Source organism: Nycticebus coucang, chromosome 4 (genome assembly GCF_027406575.1).
Source record: "Nycticebus coucang isolate mNycCou1 chromosome 4, mNycCou1.pri, whole genome shotgun sequence".
Taxonomy (NCBI): domain Eukaryota; kingdom Metazoa; phylum Chordata; class Mammalia; order Primates; family Lorisidae; genus Nycticebus; species Nycticebus coucang.
The window spans coordinates 17,549,393-17,567,980 of record NC_069783.1 but is presented as its reverse complement, the minus strand read 5'-3'; positions in this window follow the sequence as shown (position 1 = coordinate 17,567,980).

Sequence of the window (18,588 nt, the reverse complement as noted above, 5' to 3'; positions counted from 1 at the left end):
TATTCTCTTTCCACAACCAGCAACATAGAATAACTAAATCAAATACCTCCTTTTCCAATGCACAGTTTTGCTTAAAAAAATCCAATGGCTTTCCATTACAGAGAAGAAGGTAAATCTAAACTCCTCAAGAAACGTGGTGTTGAGAGCTGAGGATAATCTTGGCTTTTGTTGGATGAGACAGAGGACAAGGGTCGAATTGGCTATGCTGGGAAGATATTATGAGAATATCAAAGTAGAGATAGGGCCAGATATGACTTCCAGAGGAAAGAAAATATACTAATATTTACTGGGTGGAAATAAAAATGATTAGATGTTATCTTTCCTGCAAAGACAGTACTTAAAAGATCAGCCAATGTTACCCCTTTAAAATGAACTTACCTTTCAAAAATTGACAAAAATTGTCTACGGCCATACCACCCCGAACATGCCTGATCTCGTCTGATAAAATTTGACAAAAATTAATTCTATTTGTCTTGTACAACATGATGTCTTAAAATATGTATACATTGTGCCACAACTAAATTGAGCTTAATGGCTATATGCATTTCCTCACATACTCATTATTTTTGTGGCGAGAACACTTAACATAGAGTGTTACATTTAAAAAAAATTTAGCGAGTCCAAGAAATGAGCATTAATTAGATTTATTTGCTTTTCAAAATTTCAATGAAGTAAAAGCGAACTAGTCAACTATGATGCATAATAGGTGGCCATATATTCAGCTCAGAGACTCACAACAACACAACAGATACCCTCATACGTGCAGCTTAAATTACCTGGGGCACTTGGATTCCTTTGAGATTTCTTTCTCAATTAACAGTATAGGTCAGTGAACATTTGCACTGTAACTCCAAAGAACTACAGAGTTGAGTAGACAAGATTATTAGGTAGATACTCATGAAAGTGCTGGGGCCATCTTAAAATCTCTGTTTGCTTTGAAAATGACACCTTATGAAAGCATATGTGGGTCAGGGTAGGGGCCGGGTAGGGTGTCTCATGCCTCTAATCCCAGCACTTGAGAAGTCAAGGCAGGAGGATTGCCTGAGCCCTGAAGTTTGAGGTTGCTCTGGGTTATGATCACACCACTGTACTCCAGCCTGGGTGACAGAGGGACATCCTGTCTCAACAGCAACAAAAACAACAACAATAACAATCCCCCCAAAGAAACTCAACCAAATAAAAACAGAAGAGATGGAGTGTATGACCCAGGACAGGTTTTGTTAACACAGTGGACTGAGAGTAGAGCGATTGGAAATGTAATGGGCTGGGGATTGAATAACTGTCTTGGCTGGAAGGATGACCACCACTCATCCGGAAGCAGTGCCCCTGGAGTGGCCTCTTCTAGAGTCTTATTCATTTAAGAACAGAGTCTGGAACAGGGCAAAAGTTGGAGTCACTGGATGGCTCCTTGGGAAGCAGAGATCCTTTGGAAATGAGCCAGGTCTCTGCACCCGCCATTCTCTGTCTGTTGTCCTCTGGGTCTCTTTCCAGACCTCTCCTTCGTCAGCTATCTTTGCAGTTTTCTATTGCATGCAGCTGCTACCCAAACTCCTCATGTAATCTATGCAAGTCACCAAATCCAATGCCAAACATATTTATTGAATTAGTAAATATCTATCAGTAATCTCCTTATAGCACCATCATCATCATAATTTGTTTAATCTTTACAGAATTCTTGCCTGTTCTTTAGTGAAGAAAAACCAAAAGTCAATCTCATACTTATAACTGGTGAATATATTATTTTTCAGTTGTCTTACTTACATGATAAAGTCTGTATTAACTATTCTTGAGAAAGAACAATTTAGGTTTCAGGAATTTCTTCAGCATGTTGAAATATTACTTTTTGTTACCTCCATACTTTTGTGAAGACATCCTGACATGAGGCGATAGGCATCTCAGCAGCCTCAATCAAGTAATCAAGTATGTCGTCGTGAGCAGGCTCCTTTCTGCTTGATGTGTTCTTCCTTCCAAGGGTGTACACCTGGCCTTTTGTGCTATGCAGTGATTTCTTGGAGGACATTAACCTTATGCCCTCTTTCCTTAACTTTTTCCAATGTCTTACACAAGACTTTACATGTAGTAGGTGTTCAAGAAAACCTCTGCCATGAATGAGGGAGTCTGAGAGCAATGGGGGTTTGAGTTGGACCAGCAGTGTCTTCAGTAAGTTGAGAATAAAGTGACAGTTCTGCAAATGTTCATAGTTTTAGATGTCTGTAAAACCCCATTTCCCCACTCACAAAAGCACACTTGATGCAGGTGATATACACGTATGTATTTTCACACTCACAGCTGTGCAAGTGTACACATCTCAGTGTGCTCCAATGCCAACATTCACCTTCTCTGAACCCCAAACCACCCCCACCCTCACAAATCCAGGTTCACAACCAGGCACCCTCTGTACCCAGACCTATGCCAACACATACCAACTACTGCTGGCTGGCACTCAGGTACACACTTGCTGCGTGAACACGCACACCTGCCCGGCATGGTTTGGAGCTAGGGATGAAATTTGGGGAGCACCCTGAATCCCTGTCTATGTGGCAAGTCACAATAAAACATGTGACAGGTAAGAAAATATTCTTTATTCCCTGGGGACTGCAGGCTAACTTGAGTGTTTTCAAGGACTCCAAATACTGACTCTTCTCTGCCTTTGCTCAGGGCTAGTTCCTGAACAATATGGAAATTGTGTCAAGATCCATGAAAAGAAGACACTGTGTTCTCTAAGTGCCTTAGGAGCAGTGTCTCACACACCCGAGACAATGTCGCTATTGTCTCCTAAGCTCAAGTCTGTTGTTTTATCTTTGAGGAAGTTTATTCCTAGATAGAGATCTTCATAACACCAGCTGGAAATGGAGGCACTGATGGGCTAGGTTGCCATTTATTGCCCCAGCAGTATAAGAGTACCATTTTAAGAGCATGGGTTAAAAGCTGAATGAATTTTCTCCCCAGCAAATGAAGCCACTTAACCCTGGTCAGATCTGTCTTTTTGGAAAATTTAGGTTTTAGGAATCAGCCCCAATAAGTTACTGGCAGAATCCGTAATGTTGTAAAGGCCTCTGGGAACAGAGAGAGTTTAAACTTTAACTTCTTCAGACATCATGGGACCATCACAAAAATGCATCGGAAACACCCACTGAGAACATTTTTCACAGTCGCTGTGCAGATGACAGAAGATAAGAAATGTTAGCAAAAGTTCTCTACTGATAGCATCTGAGACCTGCATGGATAGAGACAGTCCTTCTCAGAAGTTTACTTGGCAGTTCACGTTGCTGGTTCTCTTCTGACCTACGGACACAGAAAGAAAAACCTACCCACAAATCACTTTTAGGAGACATATTCTGCCCTCTGTCCCCCTAGTTCTGAAATGCTAAGCCTAAGGGACCCAACCCAATTTCTCTCTCTCTCTCTTTTTTTTTTTTTTTTACAAAAGAAGGAAACCAAGAATATGAAAAGAGAAGGGCTTACTCGCTTTGTAACATTGGGGCCAAATGAAAACTTAAACTCCAAAAAGTCTTTAATTCTCACTTTAGGGTTTATTTTTTCCCACCAGGCCACAGTGTTTCCCTCTACTCATTTAATTTCCCACCATAACCAATGGGAATTAGGCATCTTTTTGTGAAAACAATTGCTGACTCAGTCTCATTTTGTGCTCCATGCTTTTAATTTATTGCTTTGACTATAAAGATGACTTCAGTAGGGTTTTAATGAACTTTTATTTTTTTTAATTTTTTTGAGACAGTCTCACTTTGTTGCTCTTGGTAGAGAGCTATGGCATCACAGCTCACAGCAACCTCAAACTCGGGCTTAAGTGATTCTCTTGCCTCAGCCTCCCAAGTAGCTGGGACTACAGGTGCCCACTACAATGCCTGGCTATTTTTTTGTTGCAGTTGTCATTGTTGTTTAGCAGGCCCAGGCCAGGTCTGAACTCCCAGCCTCACAGTGTATATGGCCAGCACCCTAATCACTGAGTTACAAGAGCCAAGTCATGTTTTAATGAACTCTTGAATGAATTTGGAGGGGGAGGAGTTAAAAATGAATTAGACTATAATATGAAGAAAAAAAAGGTTTTTTTTCTTTTTTAAATTTTAAATACCATAGAATTTTTAGAAAAGGGTTTTCAAGTTAGTGAAGGGAGAGAATATTCCTCTGATTTCTGTTATCCCCAGATGTGGATGAGTGAATTTCCTGGAGTCTCTACCGGGTCAGGAGGCTACAGAGCCATGAGCAGATGTGTGCATGGCTGGGCACATCCTGAAGTTTGCTGTCTTGTACCAAGATATGCCAATTTTATTTATCTTTTTAAAAACACAACTTTTCGTTTTGTTCATCTTTTGTATTTTGGGGGTTCAATTTCATTTATTTCTGCTCTTTCTTTATTATTTCTTTTCTTCTACTAATTTTGGATTTGGTTTGCTCTTTTTTGCTAAATTATTAGGCTGTTTATTTGAACCTTTCTACTTTTTGTTGTAGGCACTTATTGTTACAACCTGTACCTCATAGGTTTTGATATGTTTTCATTTTCATTTGCTTTGAGATATTTTTACATTTTCTTCTTAATCTCTTCATTGACCCATTGGTCACTTAGGAGCATATGTTTCATTTCCACATGTTTGTATAGTTTCCTCTTGGTATTGATTTCTGGTTTTATTCTATTGTGGTAAGGTAATTCAGTTTTTAAAATTGTTTAAGACTTCTATTGTGGCCTAACAGATGGTCTATCATTGACAGTGGTCCATGAGCTGAGAAGGACAATGTGTCTTATGAAGCTGTTGGGTGAAGCATTCTATAAACTTTTATTATATTCATTTGTTCTGTAGTTTAGATTAAGTCCAACGTTCCTTATAGAATGAATGAGTTTTCCTTATAGAATCAATGCTGAGAGAGGAATGTTGAGATCTCCACTGCTTATTTTATTGGAGTCTATCTCTCTCTTTATCTCTGATAATGTTTGTTTTAAATATTTGGGTGCTCCATTGTTGGGTCCATATATACTTAGAATTGTTATATCCTCTTGCTGAATTGACCTCTTTATCATTATATAATAGCCTTATTTATGATTTTTTCCAATTTTTGTCATGGCATCTATTTAAATGATAGAAATATAGCCTGCTCCCATTTTTTTATTTTATTTTATTTTTTTATTTTCCATTTCCATTGAATGTCTTTTTTCATCCTTTTATATTCAGTCTGTGTGTGTCTTTAGAGGTGAATTGTGCTTCTTACTGGCAATGTACAGTTGGGTCTTTTTTTTTTTTTTAATTCATTCAGCCACTCTGTATTTTGATTGGGGAGTTTAGTCATTCAGTTCAGAATTTATTAGTGATAGGTAAGGACTTACTGCTGCCAAGTTGTTATCTGATTCCTTTTTGTCTTGTAGTCCTTTCTTCCTTCCTTCCTTCCTGTTTTCCTTTGTTAAATGTGATTTCTTCTGGTAGTGTGTTATAATTTCTTCTTTTTTATTTTTTGTGTGTCTGTTGTTGGTTTTCTTAAATTTGAGATTACCATGTGGCTTGAAGAAAACATTTTATAACCAATACTGTAAGCATATGACAACTCTGCCTATAAACAAATAAAAAAGGAGAAAACTAACAGAAATTCTACACTTTAACTTCATCTACCCAATCTTTAGCTTTTTGTTGTTTTCCCCTGTATTTTTTATACTATCAATCTCTCAAAAAATTGTGGTTATTTTTGATAAAGATTTCTTTTAGTCTTCTTCCTCAAGATGCAAGTGGTTTATACATTGTGATTACAGCAATATAGTATTTTGTATTTGTGTACTTATTGTTACCAGTGAGTTGCATACCTAGAAATGATTTCCTATTGATAATTGAAGTCCCTTTCTTTCCTGTTGAAGAACTTCTTTTAGCTTTTCTTGTAGTATAGCTCTGGTGTCAAAAAAATCTCTCAGATTATTTGTCTTGCCTGAGAAAGTCTTTATTTGTCCTTCATATTGAAGGATTTTTTTTTTCTTTCAGGATCTAATATTCTAGAGTTGAGAGGTATTTTTTTTCTGTTTTTCTTCAGAAATTTGAAGATATCATGCCATTTTCTCCTGGACTGTAAGGTTTCCAATGAGAACTGTCAGATACATGAAGCTCCTTTATATGTTATTATTTTTTTCTTTTTTCTTGCTTCCTTTAGAAAGTTTCCTATATCCCTGACCTTTGAGAGGTTTATTATTAAATGCCTTGAGATAGTCTTATTTGGGTTAAAACTGCTGAGTGTTCTATGATCTTCTTATACTTCAATATTGATACCTTTCTCCTGGTCTGGAAAATTCTCTGTTATAATTCTTTAAATAAACTTTCTACCCCTTTCTTTCTACTTCCTCTTTAAGGTTGATTAACTACTATATTTGCCCTTATGATGCTATGTCCTGATTCTTTCTTATTTTTTTCCTTTCTCTTCTGATTGTATACTTTCAAAAAGCCTATCTTCAAGTTCACTAATTCTTTCTTCAGCTTGATCAATTCTGCTGTTGAGATACTCTGATGCACTTCTCAGTTTGGGAAATGAAATTTTTAGTTCTAGAATTTCTACTTTTTTGTTTTTATTATTTTAAACACTTGTTAAATTTCTCTGGTAGGCTTCCTAGTTCCTTCTCTGTGTTGTCTTCACATTTATTGAGCTTCTGTAGGACAATTATTTTGAATTATTTGTCTGAAATTTTACATATCTCTGTCACTCTGGGATTGTCACTGCTGGTACCTTAGTTCATTTTATGAGGTCATATTTTACTGGATGTTCTCAATGCTATGGATATTCATCAATATCTTGGAATTTTAGATATAGATATTTATTTTAATCTTCATAGTCTGAGTTTGTTGAAACCCATTCTTCTTGAGAAGTCTTTCCAGATATTCAAAGGCAGTTGACTATTGTAATCTAAGTCTTTGGTCAGTGCATGTATATCAGTACTAGGTTCACGCTAAGCCCAGTAGTGCTGTGACTCTTGAAGACTCCTAGTGGTACCACTCTCAGGGACTTGGATAACTTCCTTGGATTACCTGGCAAATTATCTCACTCACTTTTCTCACTTTCTGTGCTGGGCTGTTGGAGTAGGGGGAGCAGTGATGTGGGCACTCTCTCCTGAAGCCAGCTCAGTCTCACTGAAAGTGGTGACTATTGCCCAGCTACCTCTGATGTTTATCTGAAGCTCAGTGGCTCTTTAGTTAGCAGGCAGTGAATCCTTCCAGAACTGGGCTCTTCTCTTCAGGGTAGCATATTTCCTTCCAGTCCAGAATGGGTCTAGAAATGCCATCCAGGAACTAAGGGCAGTATCTGGAACTTCAGGAGTCTGTTTGGCACTTTATTTTGCTTTGGTTGAACTGGTACCCCAGGTGCAAAACAAAGTCCTCAAAATTCTTTCCTTTCCTTTCCCCAAGTGGAAGAAGATTCTCCCTGAGCTGCACTGTTTGGAACGGGGGAAGGGGTGACACAGACACTGGCCTGGCTGCCACTGTTCATGTCTCATTGGGTAGATTACATGCATTCCAAGACCACCTGCTTTGAGCCTGTACAGCTGCAGGAACTGCCTAAGGATTGTTGCCTTTGTGGCCTGACTGCCTTATAGATTGATTCCAGGCTCCAGGCTGGGTGGTGGGACTTGCTGGAACTTGGGCCTCAGGATGAGGATTTCTTTCTGGATGGTTCTAAATGCTCCCTCCATGGGCCCTGGCAGAATCTGTGTTCCCCTATGCCAGGATGGCCTGCAATGACTTCACTCTCCCTTCCCCAGGCACACAAACTCTCTCCCTCCTCTAGTGCTGATGAGGCACTGCTGGGGGTGGGGAGAGATGGTGAAGACAGTGTAAAATTGTCTTCTCTGGCTTCTCTGGTGCTCCATTCCTTGATATAATGTAAAACCAGGTGCTGTGATCACTCACCTGATTTGTAGTCCTTCTGAAAGGGTTGCTTGTGTGATAGTTGTTGAATTTGGTGCTTGTGTGGAGGGATGATCACTGAAGGTTTCTATCTAACCATCTTGTCCTGTCCTCTCTTGAGCCAATAGTTCTGAATGAATACATCAAAAGTAATAAGCTATTTCCAAACTCTCAGGGTTTTTGACCTTTCTAACCAGCATTAAAGAAAAACACATGTATTTGCTCTGGGTTTTTATTCTTGCCTTTTACATTTTGCCTCTCAGAAGGGCATGTTCTAGAGATGACCTAGAGCCCATGGATCAGGCAGATTGCCTGTGCGGCAATAAGACCTTGGGCACAGTCTCAGGAATGCTGGTCTGAGGCAAGACTTATACCTTGAACCCTTCAGGAAGGGGCCTCCTTGAACCTGTTGCTGCATTGTTGCAGCATGGTGGATAAAAACCTCGCTGTCTGAGGTGGTGAACTAACTTTCCTACACCCTTTTATCCCCAGACAAATCAGTTCATCACCCTCCAAAAGGGAAGCTTTTTCTTGAGGATGCTGAGGAAATACCAATGCCAGATATCATTTGGCACTTCATGAATGACTCCAAAAATCTGTCATGAACTAATTGCAAATGTCTGTTCCTGCATATGGAGATAAGCATGAATGAACATCTGTCACCAGCGCCTGGCTCACACCCAGCTGATTGACCTAGGAGTATGGATTTTTGGAGAAGGCACTCCTGGTACTTTTGTTCTCTGGCTTCTTCTATGCTCCTCTGTGGAGCATATCATGACTCCTGCATGGGACTTTGATAACTCTCCCAGTGTCTCAGTCCCTAAGAAAATAGTAGGGCTCATTTACCTCAGGTCTTCTGCCATTTTCTCACCCAGAACCTTCACTTTAAACATCTGTAGATGTGGCTCCTTCCCAGGAAGTGAGTGTACAGCTGATAAGGCGTCACTGCAAGTCTCCCTAGATATTACGGGGCCTAGCTCAAAGATCTGGCTGATGTGGCCCCTCTTTCAACATTTAGTTCCATTTTACAAATGAAAGACAATTTTGCCTAAAGCTACCATGATGATTGCCTAAAGTAGACTGTGAGGGTTGCAGTCCCCACATATGCAGAATGCACACCCTGACACCTAGGAGGTTACACCATGGGGGTTGTCCTTGGGATCCCTTTCTTCCCATGGGTAAATCTAAAGCACTTATTTCCCTTCCTGTGCCCCTCTTGAGCACCTTGTGAAAAAGGGTTTAACAGTTAAGTGGGCTTAAAGAAAAGCTGCATGTTATATCTTTTGGACATTATAACTCATCCTGAGTAGTCTTATGGGACTTAAATCTATCTAAATCTGTGTCAGAATTCCTGAGATTCATAATAAATATTTCCTTATGGAAACTTGTCCCCACAATATGCTTGGTAATGTGTCACATAACTAATGTTCTACATCTCATATTTTGTGAGACCTCACATTTTGTGAAACCCTCCTCAAGGCTCCTTACTGAGGTAGCTGTCCCTGCATGCTTTCTGAATTGTGCTCAGTTACCATTATGAAGCAAATGTTGCGGATAGTATCTCACTTAAGCCTCAAACAACCTTGAAGTGGGGATTAGTCATTCCATCACTAATTACCTACTAATAAATATATATTAGTTATCTACTGTGGGTGTAGCACCCAGGGCAGTTTTCTTATTGTCCCCATTGTATAGATGGAAAAAATGGGTCCCAGAAAAATTAACTGATCTCTTCTAAGTCACATAATCTGCAGATATTGGAGCCGGATGCAAAATTCATCTTCTTTGACTCCCTATTTTTTGTAGTTTCTAATTTTTATTGTCATCATGCCCAGGTACTGATCTAGAAGTTCAGGAAATTGTTGCTAACGGGTCTTTGATATGAACCTGCTCTAGATTCCTCCTCTTCCTCATCTTCCCCTGTGCTTATCCTGCTTGCAGCTCTTAAGAAGAGGGCACCCTCAGACATGGAAATGAAGCTACATCCTCAGTCAGAGCCCCCCTCATCTTTGTATTTGCTTATTCCGTACAATGGGCAGCAACAATGCTCATCTGGTGATTTTGAATCCCCCTGAACTTGGCTGCCTTGTAGGAGAATCTCTTGCAGACACAAAACTTTGGGAGAATCATTCTCAAAGATGCCTAGGCATGGTGGGGAGGGGTGGGAGGCCTTTGGACTCAGAGTTTACTGTGCTGTGGTCTGAAACCTATTCAGCCAAGTAGAATTGTGCTGTAATTCCAGGGCTTGATTAGGGAGTCCACAGCCAGTTGTTCATTATTTTAGGGACTCTTGGTTGCTGCCCTTAGATATAGGAGTGTGTGTGTGGGGGGCAGGCCTACTGTTCAGGGTGACTGCTGCATTCTTCTGGGAATGACAGTGTTGCTCGTACACTCCACAATGGCCCCTGGGGCAGAGCTACTGCATTCCAGAACTCTGCCCAGCCAGAGGAATAGAAACTAGTTCATCTGGCCAGTTACTGAGACAAAGAATTAAAGTTCTGGTAGTTGTGTTCCTTCCCCACATGTGGCATGATGTAGGGAAGACCCCATTGAAGCCTTGAGACTGTGATACTCCCAGCTCTGTCGAGTGACTCTTTCCTTTCTCACCCTTTGGAAATGTTGCTGCTGGTGCCTTGGGGGTAAGAATGTCTCAGTGTCCTACTGAAACATCTGTTATTGCCCAATCCAGCTCAACACCCCTTCCAGCCATGTCCCAAGAAGCCAGCACTGAGTACTTTCAATAATACAGAGCAATGTCCTCGGGCTGTAAATGCCTCCCAAAGACAATTGGACAGAACATCATTGTTTCAGGGAAAAAGGCGCCTCACATAACAGTCACATCATGGTTACCTGGTGCCTGATGATTAATCCCCAGAGAGGATGTGCAGGAGAGAGGAGCTGGCATCATTCCTGCAGACATCTCTGACCAAACATGTGCACCAGAAACACAAGATTTCCATTGTGAAGGTTTCTTTAATGACATTATATTCTCAGTTGTGAGTTGGCATGTAAATAAGGGCTTTTTCTCTCTGCCCAGGGATACTGCGTTCCTGAAAAGTACATGTTTTCACATTTCAAAATATACATTTTTGCTGCCTACAGTCATACCTCTAAAGGTGCACACTTTCTGTGCTTTTTAAAAAGGTCTAAATCAGAAATGAGACATGGAGCAACTGGTACCTGGAAAAAATGAATATTCAGACACTGATCAGTATGTGTATAATTAGTATAAATACTGAATTGCTTTTAAAATAGATTTTTCAAAAGCACTGCACCCTGACCTTTGAGGGGGTAATATAGAGAATTCAAGCTCTATGTGCCAGGGTTCCTGTCCTCCCACCACTGGGGAAGGGGACTCTCATGGAGAGAGATGAACGTGACACACACGGGTAAATACTGCATGAGAAGGGCTGAGCAGAAGTGTGTGATGACATCCCATGGATAAAAATTTGCAGCTCTGACACTTACTGGTCTGGATCTTAAACAACTTCTTGGAGTTTTTATTCCCTTTCAGGTGGGTTTGCTGTGAGGAATAATTCCTGAGATGTACATAGAAGATGGTCTTGTTCATCCAGCTTGATGGAAGAACTCAGTAAACAAACTCTCAGTTAGGGATGACTTTGTAATTTTAGACTGCAATGAAAAATTTCCAAGTATAATTTCCGTAAGTGTGCTGTCAGCCACTTCAGAACTGGGGTAAGGTGCCAGGCAGTGGCCATGCGGTGGAGTGGGGGTGAAAGTCATTAGGGATTTGGTGACAGATCTGATATCAGAATGAGGAAGGGTGATGTCTTGAAGGGTGTATATTTCTACAATGGACAGCAGGGTTTTGATCCAGATCCTTCCATGTCCAGATTAGATGCATGTTTCAGCCTTTGAAGAAACCCAGCCTGGAGTTCACCACCTCTACTTCTGTGTCCAGAAGCAAGACTTCTGCCAAGGCGGGGTGGGATGAGCTGCTGCTTGTTTTTGTAGCTAAGCATCACATAAGACAGATCTCATAGCTCAGAAGACAAAGGGGAGAAAGTTGTGTCCCTTTGTTTTCAGCTCAAGGCCTTTTAATGCCATCAAATATCTCCTTGTTCACTGGTTGTGCAACATAGCATGCAGCTCTGAATGGGACCTTTGATTAGTTGGAAATCCCACTACAGTTCCCGTTGCCCCTGACTCTCTTCCATGCCAAACAACATCCTCAAAGACTTTGAAGTTGCATGTTTGAAGGAAGCACAGCCCACCCACACGTCCCCACCCACGTGCCTGTCCATAGTGTCAGCCTAGACTCTGGAAAAGTAAGTGGCAACCACTGGCTGACAAGTGGTTGGAGCTAGTTGGTACCTGAATCTGTCCCATGATCCAGCACTCCCTGACATTACAGCTGCCAAGGACAATGTGTCCAGAATTGCCATTTCAAAAAAATGGCCTTAGCTTATCTTGAAGGAAACCCATCCATGTCTCCCTGTCTTCCTGGTTCCCAAAAAGGCATTCATGGGAGAAGCCGGCCTTATGTGGTACAGACCTAAGCTCATCTCTGGTCCTGCCTCAAGTGCCCTGTGCCTGCTTCACGTGCAGCCCCTGCTCTCCTAATGTGTATGTAGCCAGGTTTCTGAAAAAATATCCATGGAATTTCTGACACCTATAAAACCATATGGGTTAGGAGTACATCCCAACATAGGAATGGGTTTGCACCTAAACAGGAGAAAAGAAGAGAACAACATGTAGTGAACATATGCATGTCACTGGTTATTTGATACTGTACGTTTCTAATCATCATCATGGAATTATGTGAAGGTAATTTCCATTGTGCGGGTGAGGAAACCGAAGATCAGAAACTTCGAGAACCTGCCCATGTTGTCATAACTTCTTTTTATTTATCTATTATTATTATTTTTTTAATTGTTAAATCAAGGGGTATAATGTGCTGGTTTCATATACAGTCTGAAATATTCTCATCAAACTGTTCAATGTAGCCTTCATGGCATTTTCTTAGTTAACTGTATGTAGGCATTTGTATTCTGCATTTAGTAAGTTTCGCCTATACCCATTCTAACATGCTCCGTTGGTGTGGCCCCACTCATTACACTCCCTTCACCCTAACCTCTCCCCTCCCTTCCCCTTCCTTGGCCCTTTCCCCATATTCTTGTGCTGTAGTTGGGTTATAGCCTTCATGTGAAAGATTTAAATTAGCTTCATAGTAGGGCTGAGTACATTGGATACTTTTTCTTCCATTCTTAAGATACTTTGCTAAAAAGAATATGTTGCAGTTCCATCCACGTAAACATGAAACAGGTAAAGTCTCCATCTTTCTTTAAGGCTGCATAATATTCCATGGTATACATGTACCACAATTTGCTAGTCCATTCGTGGGTCAATGGGCACTTGGGCTTCTTCCATGACTTAGCAATTATGAATTGGGCTACAATAAACATTCTGGTGCAGATGTCTGTTATATTGTGACTTTTGGTCTTCTGGGTATAAACCTACTAAAGGAATTATAGGATCGAATGGCAGGTCTATTTTTAGGTTTCTAAGTATTCTCCAAACATCCTTCCAGAAGGAACGTATTAGTGTGCATTCCCACCAGCAGAGTAGAAGTGTGCCCTTTTCTCCACATCCATGCCAACATCTCTGGTTTTGGGATTTTGTTATGTGGGCTACTCTTACTGTGATTAGGTGATATCTCAAAGTAGTTTTGATTTGCATTTCTCTGATGATTAAGGATGATGAGCTTTTCTTCATGTGTTTGTAGATTGTGCATCTGTCTTCTTTAGAGAAGTTTCTCTTCAAGTCCCTTGCCCACCCTGAAATGGGATCACTTGTTCTTTCCTTGCTAATACGTTTGAGTTCTCTGTGGATTCTGATTATTAAACCTTTATTGGAGGTATAACATGCAAATATTTTCTTTTTTTCATAAATATTAAATCATAGCTGTGTAAATTAATGCGATCATGGGGCACCATACACTAGTTTCATAAACAGTTTGACACATTTTCCTCACACTGGTTAACATACCCTTCCTGGCATTTTCTTACTTATTGTATTAAGACAATTATATTCTACATTTACTAAGTTTCACATGTACCCTTCCTCCGTCCATCCTCCTCCTCCCTTTCTCTCCCCCTTCCCCATATTCTTAGGTTATAACTGGGTTGTAGCTTTCATATGAAAGCCATAAATTAGTTTCATAGTAGGGCTGAGTACATTGGATACTTTTTCTTCCATTCTTGAGATATTTTACTAAGAAGAATATGTTCCAGCTCCATCCATGTAAACATAAAAATGGTAAAGTCTCCATCTTTCTTTAAGGCTGCATAATATTTCATGGTGTACATATACAACAATTAATCTATTCATGGATCAATGGGCACTTGGGCTTTATCCATGACTTAGCAGTTGTTATTTGGGCTGCAATAAACATTCTGGTGCACATATCTTTGTTATGATGTAATTTTTGGTCTTCTGGGTATATAACTAGTAGAGGAATTATAGGATTGAATGGCAGATCTATTTTTGGATCTCTAAGTGTTCTCCAAACATCTTTCCAAAAGGAATGTATTAATTTGCATTCCCACCAGCAGTGTAGAAGTGTTCCCTTTTCTCCACATCCACACCAACATCTCTGGTCTTGGGATTTTGTGATATGGGCTAATCTTACTGGAGTTAGATGATATCTCAAAGTAGTTTTGATTTGCATTTCTCTGATGATTAAAGATGATGAGCATTTTTTCATATGTCTGTAGACTTTGTGCCTGTCTTCTTCAGAGAAATTTCTCTTCAAGTCCCTTGCCCAGCCTGCGATGGGATCAGTTGTTCTTTTCTTGCTTATACATTTGAGTTCTCTGTGGATTCTGGTTATTAAACCTTTGTCGGAGACATAACTTGCAAATATTTTCTCCCATTCTGAGGGCTGTCTGCTTGCTTTACTACTGTGTTCTTGGCTGTGCAGAAGATTTTTAGTTTGATCAGGTCCCAGTAGTGTATTTTTGAAGCTGCTTCAATTACCTAAGGGGTCCTCCTTAATAAAATATTCACCCAGACCGATTTCTTCAAGGGTTTTCACTGCACTCTCTTCTAGCATTTTTATAGTTTCATGTCTTAAGTTTAAATCTTTAATCCAGTGAGAGTCTATCTTAGTTAATGGAGAAAGGTGTGGGTCCAGTTTCAGTCTTCTACAGGTTGCCAGCCAGTTCACCCAGCATCATTTGTTAAATAGGGAATCTTTTCCCCACTGGATGTTTTTAATTGGATTGTCAAAGATCAAATAATGTAAGTAGTTGGGTTAATCTCTTGGTTCTCTATTTTGCTCCAGACATCTACTTCTCTGTTTTTGTGCAAGTACCATGCTGTTTTGATCACTACTGATTTATAGTATAGTCTGAGGTCTGGCAGCGTAATTCCTCCTGCTTTGTTTTTATTTCTGAGTAATGTCTTGGCTATTTGAGGTTTTTTCTGATTCCATATAAAACGAAGTATTATTCTTTCAAGATGTTTAAAGTATGACAGTGGAGCTTTAATAGGGATTGCATTAAAATTGTATATTGCTTTGGATAGTATGGACAGTTTAACAATGTTGTATCTTCCCAGCCATGAGTATGGTAAGTTTTTCCATTTGTTAACGTTTTCATAGAGTTTCATAGTTTTCTTTATAGAGATTTTTCACATCCTTTGTTAGATAAACTCCCAAATATTTCATCTTCTTTGGCACTACTGTGAATGGAATAGAGTCCTTAACTGTTTTTTCAGCTTGGCTATTGTTGGTATATATATAAAGGCTACTGATTTAGGAATGTTGATTTTGTAACCTGAGACACTGCTGTATTCCTTGATCACTTCAAAGAGTTTTGTAGTAGGATCCCTGGCATTTTCCAGATATACAATCATATCATCTGTGAAGAGTGAAAGTTTGATCTCTTCTGACCCTATATGGATACCCTTGATCGCCTTTTCTTCCCTAATTGTGATGGCTAAAACTTCCATTACAATGTTAAAGAGCAATGGAGACAATGGGCAGCCTTGTCTGGTTCCTGATCTGAGTGGAAATGACTTCAATTTAACTCCATTCAATATGATATTGGCTGTGGGTTTGCTGTAGATGGCCTTTATCAGTTTAAGAGATGTCCCTTCTATACCAATTTTCTTAAGTGTTCTGACTATGAAGGGATGCTGGATATTATCAAAGGCTTTTTCTGCATCAATTGAGAGAATCATATGGTATTTGTTTTTTTAATTTGTTTATGTGCTGAATTATACATATAGATTTACGTATATTACCAGCTTTGAGACCCTGGGATAAAACCAACTTGGTCATGATGTATAATTTGTTTGACGTGATACTGGATTCTGTTTGTTAGGATCTTGTTGAATATTTTTGTATCTATATTCATTAGTGATATTGGTCTATAATTTTCTTTTCTTGTAGGGTCTTTTCCTGGTTTAGGGATCAGGATAATGTTTGCTTCATAGAACATGTTGGGTAGTGTTCCTTCTTTTTCTACCTTTTGGAATAGGTTGAGTAATATAGATACTAGTTTCTCTTTAAAGGTTTGGTAGAATTCTGACGTGAAGCCATCTGGTCCCGGCCTTTTCTTTTTAGGGAGATTTTGTATTGTTGATGTTATTTCAGAACTTGATATTGGCCTGTTCAACATTTCCAGATGATTCTGGCTAAGTCTTGGAAGTTGACATGCTTTCAAGTATTGGTCAATTTCCTTCAGATTTTCCTATTTCTGAGAATAAATTTTCTTGTAATATTCGTTAAGGATTTTTTGAATTTCTGAAGAGTCTGTTGTTATTTCATCGTTGTTGTTTCAGATTGATAAGATTAGAGAGTTTACTCTTTTTTTTCCTGGTTAGATTAGCCAAAGGTTTATCTATTTTTATTGACCTTTTCAAAAAACCAACTTTTTGATGTATTGATCTTTTGTATAATTCTTTTATTTTCAATTTCATTTAATTCTAATTTTGGTTATATCTTTTCTTCTACTGGGTTTTGGGTTGGAATGTTCTTCCTTTTCCAGTTGCTTGAGATGTCCCATTATGTTGTTAACTTCCTCTCTTTCTGTTCTCTTGAGGAAGGCTTGCAGTGCTATAAATTTCCCTCTTAACACTGCTTTTGCGGTATCACAGAGGTTCTGATAATTCGTGTCTTTATTGTCGTTTTGTTCCAAAACTTTGGCAATTTCCTTCTTAATCTCCTCTCTGACCCAGCTATCATTCAGCATGAGGTTATTTAACTTTCATATTTTTGTATGAGTATGCGGGTTACTGTTGTTACTGACTTCAACTTTTATTCCATGGTGGTCCAAGAGGATGCAAGGAATAATTTCTATTCCTTTAAATTTACTGAGGTTAGACTTGTGATCTAAGATGTGATTGATTTTGGAGTATGTTCCATGGGCTGATGAGAAGTATGTGTGTTCAGTTTTGGGGGGATGAAATGTTCTATAGATGTCTGATAAATCCAAATGTTGGATGGTTAGGTTTAAACCTAAACTTTCTTTGCTCAGCTTCTTATTGGAGGATCTATCCAACACTGCCAAAGGAGAGTTTAAATCTCCAACTATTATGGAGCTGGAGGAAATCAAGTTGCTTATGTCTGTTAGAATTTCTCTTATAAATTGATGTGTATGCTGGTTGGGTGCATAAATATTCATAATTGAAATCTCATCAAATCTCTCATCTCATCATTACCATTAACAAATATGAAGTGACCATTCTTATCCTTCCTTATTTCTGTTGGTTTAAAGTCTATTGTGTCTGCAAATAGAATTGCAACACCTGCTTTTTTCTGATTACCATTTGCCTGAAATATGGATGACCATCCTTTCACCCTGAGTGTATATTTATCTTTTAAGGTAAGATGTGACTTTTGTATACAACAAATATCTGGCCTGAGTTTTTGTATCCAGTCAACTACCCTGTGCCTTTTTAGAGGACAGTTTAAGCCATTCACATTGATGGAGAATATTGATAAGTTTGGTAAAATTTTGGGTATCGAGTTTTTCAAAAGTCCAGTGGACATTTTTAATCCTTTCACCACTGTGGAAGTTGAAGTTTGATCAAAAGTTTCTGAGTGAGTTTACTTTTGTGGTAGAGGATTGGGCTGGTCATTATGGAGGATAGGTCTTAGAATATTCTAAAGAGCTGGTTTGGTTATGGCAAATTTCTTCAACATGTGAATGTCATTAAAGTATTCAATTTCTCCATCATAAATGAAACTCAGTTTAGCTGGACAGAGGATCTGGGGTTGAAAGTTATTTTGCTTTAGGAGATTAAAAGTCGATGACAACCCTCTTCTGGCTTGAAAAGTTTCAGCAGAGAGATCTGCAGTCATTCTAATATTCTTCCCTATGCAGGTAATGGCTTTCTTACGTCTGGCTACTTTCAGCATTTTCTCCTTCATATTAACTTTACTGAAGTTAATTATGATATGCCTGGAGGATGTTTTATTCAGATTGAGTCGTGCTGGGGTTCTGAAACTGTCAGCTATCTGAATTTCAGAATCTCTTGGCATGTCTGGAAAATTCTCTTTCATAATTTCATGGATAAGGGCCTCTGTGCCTTACGAGGCCACTTTATCACTTTCAGGGATTCCAATGAGGTGGATATTAGCCTTCTCAAGTTATTTCAGAGTTCTCTGAGAGAATGATCCATTTTTGCTCTCCATTTCTCTTCCTCTTTGAGAATTTGGGAGCGTTCAAAAGCT